The 26,369-nt window shown below is 48.2% G+C and overlaps 1 protein-coding gene across 5 annotated transcripts in view; it reads left to right on the forward strand.

Annotated features, from left to right (window-relative positions):
- Positions 1-1,157: 1,157 nt before the first annotated feature.
- AFAP1 (actin filament associated protein 1) overlaps positions 1,158-26,369 on the forward strand; it is a 193,920-nt gene continuing 168,708 nt past the window's right edge. For 4 of the 5 annotated variants that reach the window (XM_033213651.1, XM_033213654.1, XM_033213655.1 and 1 more), the window contains exon 1: positions 1,158-1,423. The gene's annotated coding sequence lies outside the window, so the exon portion shown is untranslated. Of the gene's footprint in view, positions 1,424-8,891; positions 9,007-26,369 lie in introns of all 5 variants that reach the window. The other variant, XM_033213652.1, reaches the window with a different exon arrangement.

Consider the following 26,369-nt stretch of genomic DNA (forward strand, 5'->3'; position numbering starts at 1 on the left):
CAGTGGCCAGATCTCAGCTCACTGCAAGCTCCGCCTCCTGGGTTTCCGCCATTCTCCTGCCTCAGCCTCCCAAGTAGCTGGGACTACAGGCGCCCGCCACCTCGCCCGGCTAGTTTTTGTATTTTTAGTAGAGACGGGGTTTCACCGTATTAGCCAGGATGGTCTCGATCTCCTGACCTCGTGATCCGCCCGTCTCGGCCTCCCAAAGTGCTGGGATTACAGGCTTGAGCCACCGCGCCCGGCCGGGAGACCCCATTTCTATAAATAAATAAATACCATTGGTACTTGGCATTTCAGGCGGGGAACAGCAAACACATGAAAACTCTGAGGCAGGAAAGGGAAGTGATTAGTGCTCGCTCCTGGTTCCTTTATCAGACCTTAAAGAGATGCAGAGACATTTCAGGTACTCCTTGGCCGAGCTCCTTCAGGGAAGGCCTAAGTTGGCTTCTACTTCCCATCTATTAATTTTTTTTTTTTGGAGAGAGAGTCTCACTCTGCTGCCCAGGCTGGAGTGCATGCAGTGGATCTCAGCTCACTGCAACCTCCACCTCCCGGGTTCAAACGATTCTCCTGCCTCAGCCTCCCTAGTAGCTGGGACCACAGGTACGCACCACCACGATCGGCTAAGCTTTTGTATTTTTGGTAGAGACAGGGGTTTCATCTTGTTGGCCAGGCTGGTTTCGAACTCCTGGCCTCAAGTGATCCGCCTGCCTCGGCCCCACAAAGTGCTGGGATTACAGGCACGAGCCACCGCGCCCGGCCCTATTTCACTCCTAATGCCCACCATACGTGCTTCCAAATGTTTGCTGAATGACAAGGTGAACGAGTGAATGGGACTACGTGACTTCGGGCAGCAGGCAATCCTATTCCTTGGACCTCAGTTTCCCTTTCTGTAAAACAAGCCTGTCTCTCGCTCTCTGCCCTAAAAGCCTGAGTTCTGGGCTTGAGATGAGCGTGTCCTGTAGAGCAGACTCCAAGTGGACGTTGAGCTGGGTCTCCTAGGAGGCCAGGATCCGGCCAGCTCATGGGTACCGTCCTCCCGCGGGACCCCGCACGCCCAGTTCCAACGCCGCCCCGCCCAACCTCCCTTTGTTCCCCCAGACCCCGCCCTCTCCGCGCAGCTCGCTCCCCATTGGCCGGGGGGCGGGCCCCGGGCGCCTGGCTCCGCTGGGGGCGGGGCGGCAGGCGGCGGGCGGGGCCGTGTGCGCCTGCGCGGTGTGTGTCCCGGCCGCAGCCCCGCGCCGGCTGCAGCTCAGTGATCCGAGCCGGATCCTGAGCGGGGAACACGGGCTGAAGCGGCGGCGGCGGCCCCGCCCCGGGGCTCCATTGTTGAGGCTGCTGCGGCTCTGTCGGCTGCTCAGCTGCGCTCCAGTTGGCCCAGGCGCCGCGGCGAGGAACGAGCACTGCGAGGCGGCGGCCTGAGGTGAGACGGCGCGACGGGCGACGGGGTCTCCGGACCGGGCGGGGGTCTCCGCCCCGGGCGTGGCGGCTCCGAGTTGGGCTCCGCAGGGTCCGGGGTCGGGATCCGGGGGGGTCCGTGCGCCTGGGCTTTGTCTCGGCCTCGGGTGGCACCGGGGGCTTCGCGCCTGCTGCGACACCGCGTGGGCCCGCGCGGGGGTCCCGGTCGCCCTGCGGGTGGGGGCCGGTCCCCACTGCTTCCCAGCTCCCCGCGTCTGCCGCGGAGGGGACTGCATGGACCCGGGCGCTGGCTTCTGCTCGGTCCCCCCGCGGCGTGGCTGGTCCCCGTGTGCGGCAGAGGGGGCCCTGCGAGGACCCACTAGTGGGGCCGGGTCCGGGTCACCGCGAGTGGGAGACTCCGCCGCCCTCCCCGCCATCCCTCGCAGCGAGACTGCTTCGCCAGACTCACCGAGGGGACTGCGCGGACCCTCGGACGAGGGGATCCGTGACTCTGGGTGGGGGCTTTTTCCCGTCCCCGCATGATGGCTTCCTGAGTGTTTTGTCACCTATAGGTCGCTGCGAAGACCCGCGCGCGTGGGTCCTGGCCGCCCTGCTAGTAGGGCTGTGCGCCTCCCCGTGGCTCGTCTGGGTCGACCCCGCCTCGGACGCGCGTGTAGCGGGGGTCCGTGCGCGGGGGGCGCGGTTAGTAGGGGCGCACTGCTCCCGCCCCGTGATTTATCCTCTCACTTGCCCGGCGGGAGGAAGCGAGAGGCGCGGGCCCGGAGCTGTCGCGCAGCGGCCGCACCGACCTCTGCCCTGGCCGGCGGGTCCCGGGGGTCGAGGGGCTGTCACCGCGCGTCCCACCGCCGCGCTTCCTGCTCTGGCCCGGGGCTGGGCTCTGATTGGAGGGAGCAGGGCCCTTCTGCCCGGCGCTTCTTGATTTCTTCCGTTAGTAATGGGGAAAAAAAAATCTGGAAAGCCAGATTGAACTTTGTAGCTCTCAGTCCCAAGAATTTGGCGGGCTGGAAAATGCGTTTCAAGCAGGAGCATCCACACCCACGGAATGAGGCCAAGGCAGTTACAGTTAGAGGTCAGATTTATGAGGGGAGAGCGAGGGTGAGGTCCGTGGGTGGGGAGACTCCGACCTCAGCTTGATGGGAAGACCTGATGCTGCCCCTCAGACGCTGTATTTCTCAGCCACCAAAGAAAGTGGAATCACTCTTTAGTGAATGCTTTCATCACACTTTTGAAAAACCTGTAATGTCCCAGGAAGCAAAATCGAACTGTACAATTTTCCCCTTTTAAGAGTGTTAAATGTCCCGGAGACAAACAGCGGAAGGCTCAAGGAATCCAAATACTCAACCTGAAGTTCTTTCTGAACAAGAGATGGTGTATAAGTAACAGGCATATGAGACAAAACTGAACTAATCACTGCAGCTGTGGCTCCTAGCCCTGTAGGGTGTCATGCAGGCTCTTTTGCCTTCTCTGCCCTCCGCTGTCCCAGACCCCAACACTACCGCCCACCTCCAGTCATCAGCTCCTGCCAGCCCATTGCTATGAACTCTGTTTAGGTGGCTCCCTTCTCTCTGAAGTTTTGCTTGTTCTCCTGAAGTCCTAGTCTTTAAGAGCTTATGATCTGCAGGGACAGATTGGCTTTGGGCAGTACATAGTTAACTGTAGCACAGCTTGAAAAATGCTCTGATAGAGGTGGGCAGGCAGTTTGTACATGCGGGTAAATGCGAGGTCCTTTTTCAATACCATGAATCCAAGTATTCATGCTATTTTAAATCTGCAATTCTTTGACTCTCCAGAGGGTTTTTAGATTTCTTTTTCTTCTATTACTTCCTAGTGTTGCATAGTTCAGAGTACTTGATTAAAACTTACCAGGTCCACGGGGCGCGGTGGCTCACGCCTGTAATCCCAGGACTTTGGGAGGTCTAGGCAGGCGGATCACTGGAGGTCAGGAGTTCCAGACCAACCTGGCCAACGTGGTGAAACCCGGTCTCTACTAAAAATACAAAAATTAGTCCGGCATGGTGGTGGGCGCCTGTAATCGCAGCTACTGGGGAGGCTAAGGCAGGAGAATAGCTTGAACCCAGGAGGCGGAGGTTGCAGTGAGTGAAATGGCTGCACTGCACTCCAGCCTGGGCCATAGAGTGAGACTTCCTCTCAAAACAAAAACAATGTACTGGATCTACCTCCGGCTCTGGAATTTTCCTGGAAGGCCTTCTCTTCTGGGCTTCATTTTTCTCACCTTTGAGGACCGTAAACTACGTAATTTCCAAGAATCTTTGCCCTACACCTTTAATTCTTTCAAGCAAATATAGCAGAGAAAAATTCTCTTCCCGGCAATGGTGTAAATAATGGAGGCTTTTGAAAATGTGGATTCTAAAGTGGAAGTTCTTTTTCTTCGTCCCCTTTTTTTTTCCTTTTAAACAAGTTTAGTGGGCCGGGCGCGGTGGCTCAAGCCTGTAATCCCAGCACTTTGGGAGGCCGAGGCGGGCGGATCACGAGGTCAGGAGATCGAGACCATCCTGGCTAACACTGTGAAACCCCGTCTCTACTAAAAAATACAAAAACTAGCCGGCGAGGTGGCGGGTGCCTGTAGTCCCAGCTACTCCGGAGGCTGAGGCAGGAGAATGGCCTAAACCCGGGAGGCGAAGCTTGCAGTGAGCTGAGATCCGGCCACTGCACTCCAGCCCGGGCGACAGAGCAAGACTCCGTCTCAAAAAAAAAAAAAAATAAATAAACAAGTTTAGTTACATGAGTATATACTGTATCTCAGAGTTAAGGACAAGTATCTGTGATGAAACCTTAAGCAGCTTTTTGGCAATATCTTGCGTATTCTTCACAATTGTGTTTTATGTGTGGCATCTTCACTATATCCAGTTGGTTTGTTTTTTTCTTATTAATGGAGTTGTTGAGCTCAGAACTTTTCAGGAGCGTTTTGTTGATCTTTTAAGTGTCATGTGGAATATGTTCCAATTTAACATTTTATTTTGGTGAGTAACATGGGAGTAAATGGAAATTAGAGAGTGCCTTGAGTAGATGTACTTGGCTTTATGTAATGGTTTGAAGGATAGTTTAAAATTACCACTTGTGGGCCGAGCGCGGTGGCTCAAGCCTGTAATCCCAGCACTTTGGGAGGCCGAGACGGGCGGATCACGAGGTCAGGAGATCGAGACCATCCTGGCTAACACGGTGAAACCCTGTCTCTACTAAAAATACAAAAACTAGCCGGGTGAGGTGGCGGGCGCCTGTAGTCCCAGCTACTCGGGAGGCTGAGGCAGGAGAATGGCATAAACCCAGGAGGCGGAGCTTGCAGTGAGCTGAGATCTGGCCACTGCACTCCAGTCCGGGCGACAGAGCGAGACTCCGCCTCAAAAAAAAAAAAAAAATTACCACTTGTGGCTGGATATGGTGGCTCACACCTGTAATCCCAACACTTTGGGAGGGTGAGGCAGGCAGATCACGAGGTTAGAAGATGGAGACCATCCTGGCTAACATGGTGAAACCCCATCTCCACTAAAAATACAAAAAATTAGCTGGGTGTGGTGGCACACGCCTGTAGTCCCAGCTACTCAGGAGGCTGAGGCAGGAGAATCACTTGAACCCGGGAGGTGGAGGTTGCAGTGAGCCGAGATTGCACTACTGCACGCCAGCCTGGGGGACAGAATGAGACTCCATCTCAAAAAAGAAAAACAAAACAAAAAAAAAACCACTTGTAAAAAATTGCATCACATGTTGAATGACCTATAAAGGAGCTACAATTCTAAGGAATATGGTAATTAATTCTTTAAAATAGTAAGGTCAGGTGCTGTGGTTTCCACCTGTAATGCCAGCACTTTGGGAGGCTGAGGTGCGAGGATCACTTGAGCCCAAGATTAGAGGCTGCAGTGAGCTATAATCATGCCACTGCACACCAGTCTGTGTGACAGAGTGAAGCCCTTTCTCTAAAAAATAAAAAGGTAGGCCGGGCGTGGTGGCTCAAGCCTTTAATCCCAGCACTTTGGGAGGCCGAGATGGGCGGATCACTAGGTCAGGAGATCGAGACCATCCTGGCTAACATGGTGAAACCCCGTCTCTACTAAAAAATACAAAAAACTAGCCGGGCGAGGTGGCGGGCGCCTGTAGTCCCAGCTACTTGGGAGGCTGAGGCAGGAGAATGGCATAAACCCGGGAGGTGGAGCTTGCAGTGAGCTGAGATCCGGCCACTGCACTCCAGCCTGGGCGATAGAGTGAGACTCTGTCTCAAAAAATAAAAAAATAAAAAAATAAAAAAAATAAAAAGGTAAATAAATGATTTAAAAATAAAATACTAAACTCCTTTCCAATTTATCTGTTTGGTAAGGTGGGAATTTGATGTGCTTGAGTTTCTTAAAGCCACATGTCTCTGTAGAAAGGAGACACAATTTTCTCTGCTATTCCTAGTTATTTGCATGATTATAGGGATTAAAAATAGCCATTTGGTCAAGTCGTAAGCTACTGAATTACAATTTTTGCTTCACTCAGTAGGATTTTGCCTTTATTTTGATTTGCATTCTTAATTTAGGAAAAGATCTTTGTTATATGCCCCATGACTTTGTTCTTTTGGGGAATCTGATCTTAAGAGAGGGCTTCAAAACGCGAACAGATTTTCTTTATGGTTTTCTAGATTTTATTAATGTTTTAATAAAACAACTAGTTAATGCTGCTTCTGTGTCGAGGTATTTTTCATTTAGAGTAGGCTTGATTTTTATGTGGATTAAATGAAAGGAAGTCTCTCACGGAAGGGGACACATGGGTATGGAGAAGACAGAGGGCATATATATATATATATATATTTTTTTTTTTTTTTAGATCGAGTTTTGCTCTGTCGCCCAGGCTGGAGTGCAGTGGCGGGATCTTGGCTCACTGCAAGCCCCGCCTCCTGGGTTCACACCATTCTTCTGCCTCAGCCTCCCAAGCAGCTGGGACTATAGGCGCCTGCCACCACGCCCGGCTAATTTTTTGTATTTTTAGTAGAAACAAGGTTTCACTGTGCTAACCAGGATGGTCTCCATCTCCTGACTTCGTGATCCACCCGCCTCGGCCTTCCAGAGTGCTGGGATTACAGGCGTGAGCCACTGTGCCTGGCCGACAGAGGATACATTTTTGAGCTCTACATTTCAGAGTTCTTTTCTCTAGCCCTGGCCAGGGTCCCAAACAGGGAACTTAATTCACTCTATCACTGAAGTATACTCTTGCTTTGATGCCATTGGTATGTTGTCCTAGAGATTTGCTGTGGCTGCCAGGAGTGTTTCATAGTTAAGAACTGATGCGACTTCTCTTTTGTCAGCTTATGAGTCTATAAACCATCTTGTTTCCTTTAGTATTATCTCCCTGGAACTGGAATGTCAGAGATGAAGTTTTCTTAGATTATAAGTCTCAGTCTTTGCTATCTACCTTCCTCTGTCTCCCATGTCACCTGCTGTTTTTTTTTTCCCCGCTGTTTTTCTTTTTAATGTTTTTATGGGATAGGTGTCTATTACTGCAGGCTGCCTCAAAACATTTTTGGATATTGACAGGATATAAGTATGAATGATATGTAAAAGATAACTTATTCTAGTTCTTTTGAGCAGAGGATTTGGTTTTGCTATGTGGCCCTATTAAAGCTTTTGTTAAGTCCAAGTACTTTCTGAACTTCAGTTCCCTTACCTGTAAAATGGAGTTAGTTGTTAGTAATACCTGTTCTGCCTACCTCAGGAGATTGTTTTGAGGATCAAATGAAATCATGAATGTAATGGAATTTTGTAAATTTTAAATGAAATATTGTATTACCTAAGATTTTTTTTCTTTTTTTTAAAACACCGTATTAAGAATGGAACGAATCTGGGTTTTCCTTTGAAATCCCAAATGTTGGCCGGGCGCGGTGGCTCAAGCCTGTAATCCCAGCACTTTGGGAGGCCGAGACGGGTGGATCACGAGGTCAGGAGATCGAGACCATCCTGGCTAACACGGTGAAACCCCGTCTCTACAAAAAAAAAACTAGCCGGGCGAGGTGGTGGGCGCCTGTAGTCCCAGCTACTCGGGAGGCTGAGGCAGGAGAATGGCGTGAACCTGGGAGGCGGAGCTTGCAGTGAGCTGAGATCTGGCCACTGCACTCCAGTCCGGGCGACAGAGCGAGACTCCGCCTCAAAAAAAAAAAAAAAAAAAGAAATCCCAAATGTTGCCGGGCGCTGTGGCTCAAGCCTGTAATCCCAGCACTTTGGGAGGCCGAGACGGGTGGATCACGAGGTCAGGAGATCGAGACCATCCTGGTTAACACTGTGAAACCCTGTCTCTACTAAAAAAATACAAAAAAAGCTAGCTGGGCGAGGTGGCGGGCGCCTGTAGTCCCGGCTGCTTGGGAGTCTGAGGCAGGAGAATGGCCTAAACCCGGGAGGCGGAGCTTGCAGTGAGCTGAGATCCGGCCACTGCACTCCAGCCTGGAGGACAGAGCGAGACTCCGTCTCAAAAAAAAAAAAAAAAGAAATCCCAAATATTTAATGTACAGAGATGTTTTAATGTGTCTGTTGGGGAGCTTCATTAGGATTGTTTTCTATCTTTAATTGGCCAGTATTGTTTTATATTTTAGCATTTTTAGGGAACAGCAAAATTTGTGTTTCATTTATCATTAATATTTTACAAAGTTATTGAATGTGCATGATTTAGTCTTTAACAATCTCTTCAATTATTTACATTCCCTTGTAAAAAATGAAGTAATGAACGTCCATGTAAATAACATTCCCATGCTTTAATGAAGCAGAGTTTCTTGACATTGCAGTTTCTTTTTTTTTTTTTTTTTTTGAGACGGAGTCTCGCTCTGTCACCCAGGCTGGAGTGCAGTGGCCGGATCTCAGCTCACTGCAAGCTCCGCCTCCCGGGTTCACGCCATTCTCCTGCCTCAGCCTCTCGAGTAGCTGGGACTACAGGCGCCGCCACCACGCCCGGCTAGTTTTTTTTTGTATTTTTAGTAGAGACGGGGTTTCACCGTGCTAGCCAGGGTGGTCTCGATCTCCTGACCTAGTGATCCGCCCGTCTCGGCCTCCCAAAGTGCTGGGATTACAGGCTTGAGCCACCGCGCCCGGCCGACATTGCAGTTTCTAAGTGCCCTGTCTTGACGTTGAGAAAGCTAAAGGGCAGTCAGAGGTCAAGGTCAGCAAAGCATCACCTTTGACATTTGAAATCCAGCAGCAGGTATCACAGTGAACCCCATTCCAGCATCCAGGAGGTTTCTCTGCCCTGCCTCTCCTCCAGCCACCTCAGAATCTGTGTCTGCGATGTCGGTCCTGCTTTCCTCTCCTCTGCCTTTTCTTTCTCTTCACCAACTTCTACCCAGTGCCTCTGATGTCCCAGACAGTGGCAGTGGGAGTACAAAGGCTTATAAACCTGGCCCTGGTCCTCAAAGAATTTGTGTTTTCTGTGCAGATATGAAGTTACACTGTCATACATAGTGTTGACAAACATTGATACAGATTTCCTGTGAAGTGCAGAAGCACCGTCGTAGAAGCAGAGATGCAGAGGCAGCCCTGGTGACTCACACATGGAGAGCTGGAGTTCTTGGTCTAGTGGAATAAACCTACCTGGACATCATTTCAGTGCAGCGGAGTGAGTGCTGGGATGGGTTCCCTCGGGGCATCTGGGGCTGGGTTTGTCTGGTGTTTAGTCTCCTGCCTGGTCCTTAGAGTTTATCAGTAAGATGAGCGTTGGGAGGTTTCTAAGTGAAAGGAAAGGCAATCACTTACCTGAAACCTAAAATTTGTAGGTGTTCTGGGCCATTTGTAATTCACTGAATCTGTTTTGTCAGAACAAGTCTATCATCTATTGTTTTGGATGGAGTGTGGCCAGCTCTGCCTTGGGATGTAAGGAAATCAGGAAACGCTTGTCAGATGTCAACACCCTGCCAGACACTCTTCTAGGGGTTTCCACGTAAATCACTGTATCCATTTCTGTTGCTGCTTTGCCACATTTCCACAAATTTAGTGGCTTAAAACAATTGAAATTGTATCATCTCACAGTTCTGTGGGGCAGAAGTCTGACATGGGTGTCACTGGGCAAAAATCACCATGTGGGCTGGGCTGCATTCCTCACTGGAGAATTGTTTCCAAGCGCTTTTGGCCAAATATGGTTCCTTGTGGTTGCAGGACTGAGGTGTCTGTTCCCTTGCTGGCCATCTGTTGGGGGCTGCCCTCAGCTCCTGAGGCCTCTATCTGGTCTTTGCACGTGGTCCCATCAGCTCAGGACTTGCTAGGCCAAGGACCTGGTCAGGCTCTCCAGTTCCCCTGTGTGCATTTCTCTTCTTCCACTCGGAGAAAGTTCTATGCCCTTTTTAAAATATTTTTTTGAGATGGAGTCTCGCACTGTTGCCCAGGCTGGAGTGCAGTGGTGTGATCTCAGCTCACTGCAGCCTCCACCTCCCAGGTTCAAGTGATTCTCCTGCTTCAGCCTTCTGAGTAGCTGGGGACTACAGGTGCCCACCACGACGCCCGACTAATTTTTATATTTTTAGTAGAGATGGGGTTTCACCATTTTAGCCAGGATGGTCTCCATCTCTTGATCTCGTGATCCGCCGGTCTTGGCCTCCCAAAGTGCGGAGATTACAGGTGTGAGCCACCGCGCCTGGCCAGTTCTATGCTCTTAGAGGTTCATGGGATTAGATTGGACCTCCCTGGATAGCCCAGGATACTCCTCCTAAGGCCTGTGGCAAAGCCCTTTTGCTGCGTGACATAGCCACAGGTCTCGGGGCTTGGAATCTCCCACCACCGTTACCGATCCACTTACTACAGCGGCCTGGGAGGTGCTTTTCATTGCCTCTGGTTAACAGATACCATTTTTTTTTTTTTTACAATTGACAGGAACATGAAGATCCCTCTCTTTTTTTTTTTTTGAGATGGAGTCTCATTCTGTTGCCAGGGCTGGAGTGCAGTGGCGCGATCTCAGCTCACCACAACTTCCACCTCCTGGGTTCAAGCAGTTCTCCTGCCTCAGCCTCCTGAGTAACTGGGACTACAGGCACGTGCCACCAAGCCCGGCTAATTTTTGTATTTTTAGTACAGACGGGGTTTCACTATGTTGGCCAGGCTGGTCACAAACTCCTGACCTCGTGATCTGCCCGCCTTGGCCTCCCAAAGTGCTGGGATTACAGGTGTGAGCCACTGCACCCAGCCATGAAGATCCTTCTTAAGTGAAAAAACCTGACTTGATGTGAGGCTGTTGGTGAGATTGATAGCAGTGGAGACAGATCCGTCAGAAACGGAGCTAAACTTTTGTGTTTTGGAGTATTTTGATGGCCTGCCCTGACTATGTAAGTTTTGCTAAGAAGTCATTCGAGTCATTCCTCTACTGGAAGAAGCACCCATATGGGGAATTTGGGACCTTGCCTTTTCAAGTTTTACACAAAGGACTCTCCATGGGTGAAAAGGACATGATTCCAGGTCCATTTCTAGAATGGAAACAGCTGCATCAACCCAACAGCGATTCACATTCCTGAGTTTGAGAGAATCCGATTGTTTCAAGGCTGAAGCCAAAAGCCCAATAAACAATGTTTGTACCTTTGTTCATAGTTAGGAATTAGGTGCATCCCGTGGTCAAGAAAACAACTAATGGTGGTCACCAAGTAGTTTAAAACCAAGCAGGACCTCATTTTATCATGTGGGTGTTTTTGATTTTTTTAATGAAGTTTTTATTTTCCTGTGCAATAAATGACAAGCTCTGACTTGAAATACATTTCCTTTAATAAACCAGAATCTAGGGCCAGGCGTGGTGGCTCACGCCTGTAATACCAGACTTTGGGAGGCTGAGGAGGGCAGATCACGAGGTCAGGAGATCGAGACCATCCTGGCTATGGTGAAACCCTATCCCTACTAAAAATACAAAAAATTAGCTGGGCATGGTGGTGGGCGCTTGTAGTCCCAGCTACTCAGGAGGCTGAGGCAGGAGTGGAGATCACGCCACTGCAGTCCAGCCTGGACGACAAAGCGAGACTCTGTCTCAAAAAAAAAAAAAAAAAAAAAAAGAAACCAAAATCTATAATCCTAAGGTTTTTAACCTGGCTTTCAGAAATTTATGAAGTCCCCAAAATCCTGTGCAACAATTTTGTGTATATGCATCCATGTGTTTATGGGGAGATGATTTATAGCTCTCCATACATTTTCAAAGTGGTTGGATTCCAAAAAATTTTAGAATATACCACTTGGGCCTGGTGTGGTGGCTCACACCTGTAATCCCAGCACCTAGGGAGGCTGAGGCAGTAGGATCCACAGAGGTCAGGAGTTTAAGACCAGCAACATAGCGAGACCTCCACCTCTACCAAAAAAAAAAAAAAAGCTGGGCATGGTGGTGCACACCTGTAGTTCTAGCTGCTCGGGAGGTTGATCACCTAATCCCAATAATTTGAGGCTGTAGTCAGTTAGAATTGCACCATGGCACTCCAGCCTGGCCAACAGAACAAGACCCTCTCTCAAACAAAAACAAAAACAAAAAACCATGTCACTTAATATACTATTGTTGTCGGTCAAGTATCAGATTTTGTTTAAAAATTAAATACTTGCCGGGCGCGGTGGCTCACGCCTGTAATCCCAGCACTTTGGGAGGCCGAGGTGGGCAGATCACGAGGTCAGGAGATGGAGACCATCCTGGCTAACATGGTGAAACCCTGTCTCTACTAAAAATACAAAAAAATTAGCCGGGCGTGGCGGCGGGCGCCTGTAGTCCCAGCTACTCGGGAGGCTGAGGCAGGAGAATGGCGGGCACCCGGGAGACGGAGCTTGCAGCGAGCCGAGACCGTGCCACTGCACTCCAGCCTGGGCGACAGAGCGAGACTCCGTCTCAAAAAAAAAAAAAAAATGAGGGTGAGGCACAAGAATTGCTTGAACCTGCGAGGTGGAGGTTGCAGTGAGCTGAGATCGCACCACTACACTCCAACCTGGGCAACAGAGGTAGACTCTGTCTCAAAAAAAAATTATCGTGATAGTGGGCTACATAGTACAATAGTGTATCTATTTAGTATTCATCCTGATTTTTGGCCCAGAGCTTCTAAAACCCTTGTAATTTCCTGAGCGATAGGAACATCATTGGTTGTAATATTTGGTCTTAGGTTTCAATAGCTGACACAAGAGCTTCTAAGACTTTTGGAATCTCTGGGGTGATAGGAGTGTCTTTGTATGATAATGAGATGACAGGTGGCTTCGGGCCCCTGGACAGGTTCAGGATCAGGGCTGGTTGCCAGAAAGATGAGTCATGAGTAAAGAGTTGGACATGTCAGCCCCACCCCTGCCTCTGGGAGTGGAGACGAGACAGGCTGGAGATCGAGCTAGTCACGGGTGGCCAATGACTTAATCATGTCTATGTTATGAAAACTCCATAAAATCCTCTAAATACTGGGTTTGGAGAGCTGCTGGTTTGGTGAACTCATTTGGTGCTGGGGAGGTGGCAATTCCAGGGATGGCATGGGAACCTCGACCTCTCTGCCCCGTGGTGTGCCCTGTGCATTTCTTGCATTTGGCTGTTCCCATGTTCGCTTTTTGTAATAAACCAGTAAGAGTAGGTAAGTGCCAAGCACTTTGCGTCTGTCACCTCTCTTACTTTTTCAGCAACACTGTGTGGCAGATAATGTCCTCATTTTGCCGGTGACAAAATGAGGTTGATGCATTGAGTAACTTGCTCAAGGTCACATAATAAGTGGAATTCAAGCTCTGACTCTGAAGCCTGTGCTTTTAACCAGCATGCTGCATACGCGACCTCTTATTTGTTAGGATTTTTAGTGTCTCTAGGGCCTGACACCAAGTTGACCGTTGTGGCCTAGAGCTGTTATAACGGAGCTTTTAGCAGCCCTGCTGAGAACAGAGCCAGCACCTCCGGATTGGCAGGGCAGGGGCTGTTCCTGCTGGGAGCTGCCCGCCACTCCCTGTGGCCCTTGGCTGATCTTGCTCATCCACTCCCTCCCTCATTTAGTAGTTCCTGAGTGCCGCCTCTGTGCGGAGGAGAAGGAGGCAGCCTTCCAGCCCAGGTGGGGCCTGCAGGTACACACAGCTCGGAGAGGCAGCTGTGCACTGAGCTGGCTGTAGGCTGGGACAGTGTGGCTCCAGAGGTGGCGATAGAATGCTCTGGGACTGCAGAGGGAGCACGTGCTTCTGAAAGGGAGGAAGGGGGCGGGCACCGCAGAGGAGGTGCACTTGAGGGAGAAGTTGGATTTCCATGGTGGAACCGAGCAGCTGAGGCTTTCTCAGCAGCTGAAGATGACAGCCAGCCAGCCTCAAATGTTCAGCTTTTCCTGAATTCCCTTTTTTAGGACAATGCAGTAAGTTTTCAACAGAGAAAAAGCAGTCACCTCCATGTCATTCATGTTCTGCAAATCCTGTGTGTAGTTTTCGATGCTTAGCAGATGGGGGCAGCCCGGGCCATAAGAGAAGAGCCTGTGTGTCCACCTGTTTGGACATCAGTCAGGTGTGGCACAGGGCAGTGATCCCTGCCTGCCCCTGAGGATCGCAGTTGTACTTTTATGTGGAGAGGACAAAGAAAGCTGTTGTACAGGGGGCAGGAGACATTTCACCTGCAAAACAAGGCACAAAATACATAGTCTGTGCCCTGCATGAGAAACCTAGCAGAACTGTGTGCTGATTCCCACCCCTGCCTCCCCTCCTGAGAGCGAACCGTCCATTGTACCATGGTGGAAGGCATTTCTGAAGCCTCTGCAATCGGAGTGATCTGTTACTTGCCCATTGAGCCTTAGGGGCAGCAACCAGGTGGTGTGGCTGAAACACAGGCCTTGGCCAGACCTGGTTGGGCATGTTGGCTCTGCCACTGATTGTGAATTACAGAACCTTGGAGAAGTCATTGTCTTTCTCTGTGCCTCTCATGTAAGATGGGGAACACTGTGGCCATTGCAGAAGAGCAGACAGGTGGAGCGAGTATGAAGTGCTTTGTATGTGTGTGGCATACGGTGAATGAAATGGCACTGATTGACATTATTGATAGTAATAACAGGTTTCATTCAGGAATAAAACTGGTAAAGTAGGCCTGGTGCAGTGACTCACGCCTGTAATCCCAGCACTTTGGGAGGCCGAGGTGGGCGGATCACAAGGTCAGGAGTTTGAGACCAGCCTGGCCAACATGGTGAAACCCCATCTTTACTAAAAATACAAAAATTAGCTGGGTGTGGTGGTGCATGCCTGTAGTCCCAGCTACTTGGGAGGCCGAAGCAGGAGAATCGCTTGAACCCGGGAGGCAGAGGTTGCATTGAGCCAAGATGGCGTCACTGCACTCTAGCCTAGGTGACAGAGTGAAACTCCGTCTCAGAAAAAACCTGGTAAAGTATTTTACTCAGCCTAGGTACGTGTGGTAGAGCCAAATGAAAGAGCTTAGAAAAAGATGACTTGAGAACTAGCCCAGCAGAGGAATCAGGCGGCATGTGTTGTTACTGAGTAAGTGAAATTTGCACCTGCTTTCTCCCAGGCCATGTTGAGTTGTGTACAACAGAGAGCTCAGGTATTGGGGGCAGTTTACATTTAGCCAAAGGTACCGGTTGAAGAATGCATTGCTATTATGTGAGGAACATTGGGCTTTGAAAAAGCAGAACTGGATCTACATTCTTACCTAGTAACTCTTAACTCATCTAGTTTGTAAAGGGAAATACAGTTAACTGAAAAATTCTTACGACAGTGGGGAAAGGATTCGGGGTGTCTGCATTGCTTTGTGTAATATAGGTCATATGAAAGAGCATTTAGGCTGGAGGGAGACTTTTCATCTCTATAACTTTACTTTCACAGAACAATTCCATCATGATTTGAAGATTTTTGAGTCAAAAGTACATTGTTCTGCTATGTGTTTTGGGGCAAATTTATACCTACAATTTGCTTAAATATTTCAGATGATACAAGAATATATGTGTGGGGTAAAAAGCTGAAATTTGCATTCCCCCTTCTCTAGAAGTAACCATTGTGAATAGTTAAGTCTGTATTCCAGCTATTTTGTATATTATAAACACACAGTGAATATATGAGTGTATATATACATATATGTTACACAAACACATTTTTAGAGATGGAATATTGCTGTGTTGCCCATGCTAGTCTCAAACTCCTGGGCTCAAGTGGTCCTCTCGCCTCGGCCTCCCAAAGTTTTGGAATTATAGGCGTGAGCCACCGTGCCTGGCCTGCATGAGTATATTTACTCATTGCTAAGTTACTCTGTTCAATACGTGTCTGTTGAACTCCTCCATGTGCCAAGCATTGTTCTGAATACCTTATATGCACTAATTCACTTAAATTTTAGAGCAGCTCTATTATTGTGGCCCTTTTACAGTGAGGAAACTGAACCACAGAGAGGCTGGGGACATTGTCTAACATCACACAGCGAGTGCTGTTGGAATTGAGGTTTGAACCCAGACAGCTGGCTTCAGATCTCTTAGCTGTTATCATAGATGGAACACCCAAACCTTAGGGCCGCCTCCCAAGCCTTGCCTCTGATACAGGCTCGCCTGAGCTCTGTGAGAGTCATGTATGTGAGGTTTCTTTCCTCTTTAAGGACACAAGTCTTGGAATTGTCCCAGACCCTGGTAGGACCTCTTGAGGACCAAAAACAGGGATTCTTCAAGCCTGCCCCAAGGCCAGATCTCTGATTTAGCTACTTGGAAGGTAGATGTGGAAGAGAGTAATTTTGCCAGAACAAAAAGTCAGGATGGCTGGGCTGACTGGGCCAGACGTGGTGGCTCATGCCTGTAATCCCAGCACTTTGGGTGGATCACCTGAGGTCGGGAGTTCGAGAGCAGCCTGGCCAACAAGTTGAAACTCCATCTCTACTAAAAATATAAAAATTAGCTAGGCATGGTGGCGGGTGCCTGTAATCCCAGGTACTTGGGAGGCTGAGGCAGGAGAATTGCTTGAACCCTGAAGGCGGAGGTGGCAGTGAGCTAAGATTGTGCCTCTGCACTCCAGCCTAGGTGACAGAGCGAGAGTCTGTCTCAAAAAAAAAAAGAAGGGGAAGGGGAATGGCTGGGCTGACTCATCCTAGGGAAGAGGCCCTATAGCAGCTGTAGGACCTTGGTGACTTGAGGGGAAAAGAAGGAAGGAAGAGCTTCACCCATGGCGGTGACCTGGGCTGCAGAAACCACACTAAACAGTCCACATCCAGGAGCCTGGCCACCCCCTTTGCTTCTCTTCTCCTTGGGTAGAGGGTGTGGGGAGCTTTCTACCCTGAAGGCTGAGCAGCGCAGCTTCTAACCAGGGTAGGCATTTGTCTGTCCCTGGGAATACAGACAGCATTCTCATAAGCAGCCCAAATACTCCTGAACAGCTTTTTGTAGGGTGGGGCGGGGCGGGGCAGAAGGTCGTTTTGACTCATAGGTCCCTTTTCCACTTTCACTGCTGATAACCGTGTTACAGATTAAAGTTTTGTTTTTGATACTGAAGAGGGCTTAAGAGAGTGAGCTATTATAGCACATCTAAGTCTGCTAAAATAGAACCACGGGGTAGTGTAGGAAAATCTCTTCTAAATTATGGATCATATATGGTGAACGTTAGAAGCCATGCGTACCTAAGTGGAAAAATCAAAACATGTCTTATATTTGGGTGACCCTGGTAAGTCTGGATCCCACTGCACCTTGTGTGAACACAGGATGCTGAGGTGTAGGGATCAACAGGCTTTTTCTGGATGTCTTCGCTTCTCCTTTGGGGTAAAGTGGGGCGGCAGTAGGAGCGCACAGCTGTTGGGCCCCTAATATTTGTCAGCTGCTTTACATGTGGGATTCCATTTAATGCAATCTTGCAGGCAAAATTATTTTATTGAAGCTGAAGATAGAGGTTTAGAGAAGTTAAGAAAATTGTTCAAGGTCACATCATTTCTTTCTTTCTTTTTTTTTGAGACAGAGTTTCGCTCTTGTTGCCCAGGCTGGAGTACAATGGCGCCATCTCGGCTCACCACAACCTCTGCTTCCCAGGTTTAAGCGATTCTCCTGCCTCAGCCTCCCGAGTAGCTGGGATGACAGGCATACACCACCACGCCAGGCTAATTTTGTATTTTTAGTAGGGACGGGGTTTTTCCATGTTGGTCAGGCTGGTCTTGAACTCCCAACCTCAGGTGATCTGCCCGACTTGGCCTCCCAAAGTGCTGGGATTACAGGCGTGAGCCATCAGGCCTGGCCAAAGCCATGTAATTTCTTAAGTGGAAGGATGAAGTACTTGATGAACTCAGAAGTTTGACTTCAAGGCCCTTGATCTTTCCATAACATGTGGTTCCTTCTCTGGTTGGTGGGGAGTGACTGAAGAACTCAAGGAAGCTGTGTTTTGTGGAAAGAGGACCTGAGGGGTGTATGGTCTCTCCAGGCTTGGAATCTGTCACGCTGGGCTTCTGACTTGTATAGCTTGGCCATATAGAGAGAAGCCCCTTATTTAAGACTTACTCTTTGGGGGAAATAAAGGAAGGCCGCCCATATGAGAACAGGCAGAGGCGACTTTCTCAGAGCTGCTGTGGCAAAGGAGTGGGTGCCGTCACTTGCGTGTGGCAGAGACTGACATGCAAGTGAGTGGTGGATGAGGAGTGGGGAAGCTTCAGGATGGAAAAGAACGGCTCCCGGTGGAGGCTGTTGTAGGGGCTGGAGGCGGCTGTGCAGAAGCAGGGTGTCCTATGTGATTGGTTAGGGGCATGTTTGGCTTTCTCTGAATGATCCTAACTGGGAAACAAGTGCCAAAATTAGGGTGTTAGTTTTGAGTCAAGTCCTGGCCACGTGGGACAGAGTTGTGGTTTAGTTTCTGGGTTGTTGAGAGAGAGCAGTCTGGCTTCCTGTCTGATGTACTAGCCTGGCTGGCCTCCTGGCTGTTTCCTGTAGATAGGGGTTTGGTTTCCTGGGTGGGCAGCTACAGGTTGTGGTCTGAGTTCTGTCTTTATACATATGATCAGGCATGGTCTGTGTGTATATTCAGTCCCTCATTTTTCTTGTCAGTAAAAATATGAAATGACAAATTGGATACATTGGGAACTTTTTAGATGTCTGTGTCCCCTGGAGGAAGTTTTCAGGTTCACATTTAATCAGAATGAATATAAACAATTGGGCCATTTATCTTGAAGATTTAAAAGGTAAATCTTCAACAATACTACCTCAGCGCCATTGCCTCTCTGTCCATCTTTAGGGAATGTGTTTTTATCCACCGCCGGCTCATCATCCACCAGTTTGTGGTTGATCCACTTCTCTATACGTCTTGCCTTGTGTGCATCTCATTGTTTGCTAGTGTTAGCTTTCCCCTTCGTCAGTGTAGTTTATTTGTGTAGCCTCTCTTGGTAGGAAGTTGTCTGTGGAATTTGTGAATGGAAGGGACCTTGGAGGTCTGCTAGGTCAGCCCAGTGATTTTAGAGATAAACGGAAATACAGGGAAATGTTCCAGCTTTTTTGGTGGTAAAACCAGGAATAGAAAGCAGTGTTCTTTCTGCCACAAGGTCACTGAAAGACAGCTCAGTGTGGGCCTAAAATGCAGTGTAACTAACTTTCATTTATCTCTGCTTCTGACTCTTGTTATCAGACATTTTAAATTGACCTTAATGTGTTAGCAGAAATATAAAAAGTACTGACCTGTTTACATACAAGGTACCTCTTCTCCTACTCATTTGGTTGTTTTTTTCAACAGGATTGAAAAGACATTGTTATAAACTGAATGTTTATGTCTCCCCCAGATTCTTGTACTGGAGCCCTAACTGCCAGTGTGATGGTAGTGGGGGGTAGGACCTTTGGGAGGTGATTAGGGTTAGATGAGGCCATGAGCATGGGCCCTGGTCTGACAGGATTAGTGCCCTTAGAAGAAGAGAAACCAGGCCGGGTGTGGTGGCTCACACCTGCAATCCCAGCACTTTGGGAGGCCGAGTGGGCAGATCACGAGGTCAGGAGATTGAGACCATCCTGAAACCCTGTTTCTACTAAAAATACAAAAATTAGTTGGGCTGGTAGCACATTCCTGTAATCTCAGCTACTCGGGAGGCTGAGGCAGGAGAGTTGCTTGAACTAGGAAGTCAGAGGTTGCAGTGAGCCGAGATTGTGCCACTGTACTCCAGCCTGGTGACAGAGGGAGGCTCTGTCTCCAAAAAAAAAAAAAGAAAGAAAGAAAAGAAGAAGAGGAGAAAGCAGAGAGCTCCCACTGCCCTGGTGTGAGGAAACAAGAAGAAAGGTGGCTGCCTGCAAGCCAGGAAGAGGTCCCTGTCCCAGAACTGAGTTGGCTGACACCTTGATCTTGGACTTCCAGCCTCCGGAGCTGTGAGAAATAAACTAATGTTTAAACCACACAGTATTTTTTATGGTATTTGCCTATGGTATTATGGACACGTGAGCTGACTGATACAGAGATGGTTCCAGAATACTGTAGCCTGTATTTAAGTTGGTGATGCCATGAAAATAAATGTGGTAGTCCATTCCTTTATAAAAAGATAGCGCTGTGAGCCCAGGGCCTTTGCTCATGTATTAGTTGAGTCTTGTCTTCTTATAATAGCTTCCTAATTTCTCTTTCCCCCTCTAATTTACATTATGTATCTGGATTAAATCATGTATGGTATGATTTTATTCCTTGTGTCTATACAAACTCTTACTGATTTTATTTTTGAGACATGCCCTTGCTCTGTTGCTCAGGCTGGAATGCAGGCGTGCCATCACAGCTCACTGTAACCCTAAATTCCTGGGCTCAAGTGATCCTCCCGCCTCAGCCTCGTGAGTAGTTGGGACTACAGATGTGCTACCCTGCCTAGCTAATTTTTAAATTTTTTGTAAGGACAGGGTCTTGCTGTGTTGTCCAGAGTGGTTTGAAACTCCTGGCCTCAAGCAGTCCTCTCGCCTCAGCCTCTCAAAGCACTGGATTACAGGCATGAGCCGCCACACCCGGCCCAGTGATTTTTCATGTTAACATCAAGGACGGGTTCCCTGGCTTGGCATTCAAGGCTCACGATCCGGGCGTGATATGCAAGTTTGGGTTTCAGTGTTTCCATTCCCGCCATCAGCCTTGCACTCCAGCTTGTTGCCTAAGCCCTGTTCTGAAGCCCAGCCTGAGAGCTGCACTTAGAATTTATACCTTCTCATCTCTTCATCGTCTTCGCCTATGTTCTTATCTCCATCTGGGACATCATCTCCACATTCTGCCTCTTTAAATCTTCTCCTTCCTTCAAGACTTGAAATACTCACTTCCTTTACATGATCCCTGCTCTGACATCCAAGCTAGAATTAATCTTTCTTCTTTTGAACTCTGATAGTGCTTAATGTTTTTCATCCTTTAATTATACAGCAGTCCTGTATGTTAGATATTATTATTTCCCCAGTTTTTCATAGTTACTTTGAAAATATTTACTGTAGTCATATATTTTGAATATGTAATATGAGCAGCTTTCAAAAGGTCCTGGAGAGTGAAAGGCAGTCCTACTCCCATCACTGCTCTGTGACCACTGTTGCCAGTCTTTTTTTTTTTCCCAAGACGGAGTCTTGCTCTGTCACCAGGCTGGTGTGATCTCAGCTCACTGCAACCTCTGCCTCCCGGGTTCAAGCGATTCTCCTGCCTCAACCTCCCGAGTAGCTGGGACTACAGGCATAAGCCACCACGCCCAGATAATTTTTATATTTTTGGTAGAGACGGGATTTCACCATGTTGGCCAGGATGGTCTCGATCTCTTGGCCTCGTGATCAACCTGCCTCAGCCTCTCAAAGTGCTGGGATTACAGGCGTGAGCCACTGCACCCATCCTGTGTGTCTTCTTTTTAAAAACACAGATGTTGGCATAAAATAAACACTGTTCTCCACCAGTTCCCCACTGGTAAGTATTTAGGTTGTTCCCAACCATTTGGATTAATCAATGCTGAGTTGTACGTAATTCTTGCATGTTTGCATGGATATGTTCATAGGATGCATTGCTAGAAATGGAATTGTGGGATCCAGCGTTCTGCGCATTTTAAATGTTGATGAGTATTGCTGGATTCCCTTCCATTAGGGCCATACCATTATCTCACTGTCAGTGTGTAAGGGCGCCTATTTCTATTTCCTTGCCAACAGTTTCTTCTCAGATGTTTTGTTTGTCAATCTTATAGATAGGTTAAAAAAAAAAGTGGCCAGGTGCAGTGGCTCATGCCTGTAATCCCAGTGCTCTGAGAGGCCGAGGCGGGCAGATCACCTAAGATCAGGAGTTTGAGATGAGCCTGGCCAACATGGTGAAACCCCTGTCTCTGCTAAAAATACAAAAGTTAGCCGGGCGTGGTGGCACACGCCTATAATCCCAGCTACCCAGGAGGCTGAGGCAGGAGAATCGCTGGAACCTGGGAGGCAGAGGCTGCAGGGAGCCGAGAGTGCACCACTGCACTCTAGCCTGGGCAACAGAGCAAGACTCCATCTCAAAAAAAAGAAAAAAAAAGAAAAAAGTTTTGCTTTCATTTTATAGGGTAGGAAACTGAAGGTGAGAGAGATTAGATAGGTGATCTACCTGGTCTCACAGGATGTGTGGTTCACTCAGGACCTGAATTTAGTCTTCTAATTTCAAAATGCATTTTCTTTGGAGGCAAAATGGTGTTTAACAAAAATATATATATATGTATATATATATATTTATGGATATATAGGTATACCTACAACAAATATATAATATTTTATATGTTTAGCTTTCGATAAGTTAATACTGTAATTATGCACTATTTAGTCCCTCTCCTAGACTATAAACCTTTTCTGTAGAAGATACTTTTCAGATTTAGAGAATTTTTTTCTTGAGAGTCTAGGACAGACCTGTAAACACAGTGTAGATTATGAAACAATATACATTTCTGTTTTTTAATCTCAAACATATCTAAATTATCTTTCGACTTTTCAAACCTTTCAAAATAGAGCTTCTAAGGGAGAATTCCAGGCTATTTGTCTTTTAAGGATTGCAGTTTCTTTGGTAAGAGAAAGGTCGGTAGCTTTGTGAGTAACCCTTTGACCTTGCGAATGTCTTTTGTGTTTAGTTAATGATATTTTCCGTATGACTTTGAAGATTGTTTGGGGAAGCAAGTGTAGTTTAGCAGTTAGCTCTCTTCCTTGATAATTATCTTTCCTTCTTTCATTTATTACAGTTATAGCATTAAAAACTGCCTGTAAGGCCACTAGGTTTAGTCGTCACCAGAGGAAGACGACCCCAAATATGGTCCTTTGCATTACAAATTACAAATGTTTCCAGAAAGTTTGCACATAATAATTTGGATATTGTTAAACTTTCCAAATAGAGTACATGGGTTGAAAATGAATTGTGTGGCCGGGCGCGGTGGCTCAAGCCTGTAATCCCAGCACTTTGGGAGGCCGAGACGGGCGGATCACGAGGTCAGGAGATCGAGACCATCCTGGCTAACACGGTGAAACCCCGTCTCTACTAAAATATACAAAAAATTAGCCGGGCGAGATGGCGGGCGCCTGTAGTCCCAGCTACTCGGGAGGCTGAGGCGAGAGAATGGCGTAAACCCGGGAGGCGGAGCTTGCAGTGAGCTGAGATCCGGCCACTGCACTCCAGCCTGGGCGACAGAGCGAGACTCCGTCTCAAAAAAAAAAAAAAAAAAAAAAAAAAAAAAAAAAAAGAAAATGAATTGTGTGTGTATATCAATATATTTATGATCTAGGGATTAACACCATTCAATTCAAAATAGCCAAATTCAAATACTGTTGGTGGGAATGTAAACTAGTTCAACCATTGTGGAAGAGAGTGTGGCGATTCCTCAGAGATCTAGAACCAGAAATACCATTTGACTCAGCTATCCCATTACCAGGTATATACCCACAGGAACATAAGTCATTACGTTACAAAGATACATGCATGTGTATGTTCATTGCAGCACTATTCACAGTAGCAATGACAGGGAATCAACCCAAATGCCCATCAATGATAGACTGGATAAGGAAAATGTGGTACATATACACCATGGAATACTATGCAGCCATCAAAAGGAACACGATCATGTCCTTTGCAGGGACATGGATGGAGCTGGAAGCCATTATCCTCAGCAAACTAAGGCAGAAACGGAAAACCAAACTTTCATAAGTGGGAGCTGAACAGTGAGAACACATGGACACAGGGAGGGGAACAATACACTCTGGGGCCTGTTGGGGGTGAGGTGAGGGGAGGGAGAGCCTTAGGAAAAACAGCTAATGCACGCTGGGCTCAATATCTAGGTGATGAGTTGATAGGTGTGGCAGATCACCATGGCACACATTTATCTATGTAACAAACCTGCACATCCACCCCAGAACTTAAAAATTAAAAAAAAAAGAATAAAAAATCCACAGGTTTCATTCAGTGATATAAAACAGAAAATCCCAAAGCTCTTTCGCACATGGCTTGTTTATGGTACTGAGGGCTGGAAATTCATATGTTCTGATAAGAACTCAATCAGCTCAGAAATGTCGTTTCTTAGATTCTACTAAACGTTTGTTTGGGACCTGTTTAATGAAAACACAGGTTTCATTCAGCCATGTAAAACAGCACATCACACACACACAAAAATTGCCCCCTTGTTCCAAAAGCATGGACATTCTACATTTCTACTTAAAGCGTGCGCACACTGACTGAAGCTCTGTGTTGCAGTGATGCGTGCTGCTAGGACTGTGGCTCTGTTTCGAATTTGCGAGCCAGGCTACGGCTTTCCAGTCAGGTATTTTTTTTGTTGTTCATGTTGTTGCTGCCGTTGGGCCAGGATAACCTGTGTGAATTTCCCTCCACTGCCCAGCCAGATTTCCTTTCCGGTGGACGAGCTTAGTGTCTCATCCGGCAGCCCTGTTTCCTGGTGATCTGGGCCTCGTGTCTTATGCGGCAGCCCTGTTCCCTGTTGACCTGGGCCGAGTGTCTCATCCGGCAGCCCTGTTTCCTGGTGACCTGGGCCGAGTGTCTCATCCGGCAGCCCTGTTTCCTGGTGACCTGGGCCGAGTGTCTCATCCGGCAGCCCTGTTTCCTGGTGATCTGGGCCAAGTGTCTCATGCAGCAGCCCTGTTTCCTGGTGACTTGGGCCGAGTGTCTCATCCGGCAGCCCTGTGTCCGGGTGATCTGGGCCGAGTGTCTCATCCGGCAGCCCTGTTTCCTGGTGATCTGGGCCGAGTGTCTCATGCAGCAGCCCTGTTTCCTGGTGACTTGGGCCGAGTGTCTCATCCGGCAGCCCTGTTTCCTGGTGACTTGGGCCGAGTGTCTCATCCGGCAGCCCTGTTTCCTGGTGATCTGGGCCTAGTGTCTCATCTGGCAGCCCTGTGTCCGGGTGATCTGGGCTGAGTGTCTCATCAGGCAGCCCTGTTTCCTGGTGATCTGGGCTGAGTGTCTCATCCGGCAGCCCTGTGTCCGGGTGATCTGGGCTGAGTGTCTCATCAGGCAGCCCTGTTTCCTGGTGATCTGGGCTGAGTGTCTCATCCGGCAGCCCTGTGTCCGGGTGATCTGGGCCGAGTGTCTCATCTGGCAGCCCTGTTTCCTGGTGGTCTGGGCTGAGTGGCTCCATGAGAAGTTGCACCCATCTTCTCCAGTACATCTTTTCACAGCAAGCAAAACATTTTCACCACGTTTCTAGGGGGACAGGCACTAGCTCTTTTCTGGGCATCAAGAGACCTGGCTTTGTTCTGGTTCAAGCAACAGCTGGTGAGTTACTAAAGACAAGTCCCACCTGTCCCCTGGTCCTTTGCTTTATAAGTAGAATGACAGTCTGAGTGGGCCTCACTGCCCTGGTCTCTATGCGGTGCTAAGTGTTGTGGGGATGATGGCTAAGTGTCAGGGTGCATTTCCCCACTAGGGGATTACAGTCCAGTCAGAGACACAGAAGGAAAGCTAACACCCCCGGCAGGTACACAGAACCAGAGGAGTTTGGAAGGGTGGTTCCAAGCTCCTAGGTGTGATTGATGTGATCACAATAAACATTTTATCTCTAAGTCTTGGGCCATTGGACCCAGAGAAGAGAGAGCTGATGTTGAATTGTAGTGAGAGATGCGTGGTTCCTGTGCATGCTGAGCCTGGCCTGGACTCTAAGGCCCATTCCATTTTACCTTCTGTTTCCACCTTCTTCATGCTCCTGCTTGTTTCTCCAGAAAAACTGCAATAAATTCCTTTCCAAAACTTTACAAAAGCCATAGATGCTCATTGAAAACAGTTCAAATGGGGAGGCCGAGACCGGCAGATCATGAGATCAGATCGAGACCAACCTGGCTAACACGGTGAAACCCCGTCTCTACTAAAAATACAAAAAGTTAGCCGGGCATGGTGGCAGACGCCTGTAGTCCCAGCTGCTCGGGAGGCTGGGGCAGGAGAATGACGAGAACCCGGGAGGCGGAGCTTGCAGTGAGCCGAGATCCGGCCACTGCACTCAAGCCTGGGCGACAGAGCGAGACTCCATCTCAAAAAAAAAAAAAGAAAAGAAAATAGTTCAAATGACATGGAAGACAGAAAGAGAGTGTTTCTCTGTTGTGTGTTTGGATGAATGTGTCTTTGGCGTAGTCACTATTAACACTGGGTGTATTTCCTTCCAGATCTTTTTCAGTGTACCTACAAATATATATGTACACTTTGTAAAAAACAAAATAGTACCTGATAAACATTGAGTGCCCCTACTCCCACTGCGCAGTCTACATGGACATCTTTTCATGGTGATACGATGAGACCTGATCGACTCCTTTTGTTGGCTGGAGTGCTAGGTAATAATAGCTACAGACAACTCACCTTCAGTGGGCATTTACCATGTGACAGGGTCTCTGCTCCAGGCAGGCTACATGAAGTGGGTCTTAAGGCTTTTTACAACAATGCTATGGGTGAACACAGTAATTGTTAACATTTTGCAATTGATGTAATTGCAGTAGAGAGAAGCAAAGCTGCTTGCTGAAACTCATGGCACAATTCTCGAGAGAAAGAGAACACTTTTAAAACAATTGTTGTTATAGTCAGGTGATTTACGATCATTTCGAGAAATAGTGCATTCAGTGAATACTTTTCAGGGTCTGGTACAGTCCGGGAGCTGTTCCTGAAAACGCACTGGGC

This window comes from Trachypithecus francoisi, unplaced genomic scaffold (genome assembly GCF_009764315.1).
Source record: "Trachypithecus francoisi isolate TF-2019V2 unplaced genomic scaffold, Tfra_2.0 Lachesis_group1, whole genome shotgun sequence".
In the NCBI taxonomy this organism is placed as follows: Eukaryota; Metazoa; Chordata; class Mammalia; order Primates; family Cercopithecidae; genus Trachypithecus; species Trachypithecus francoisi.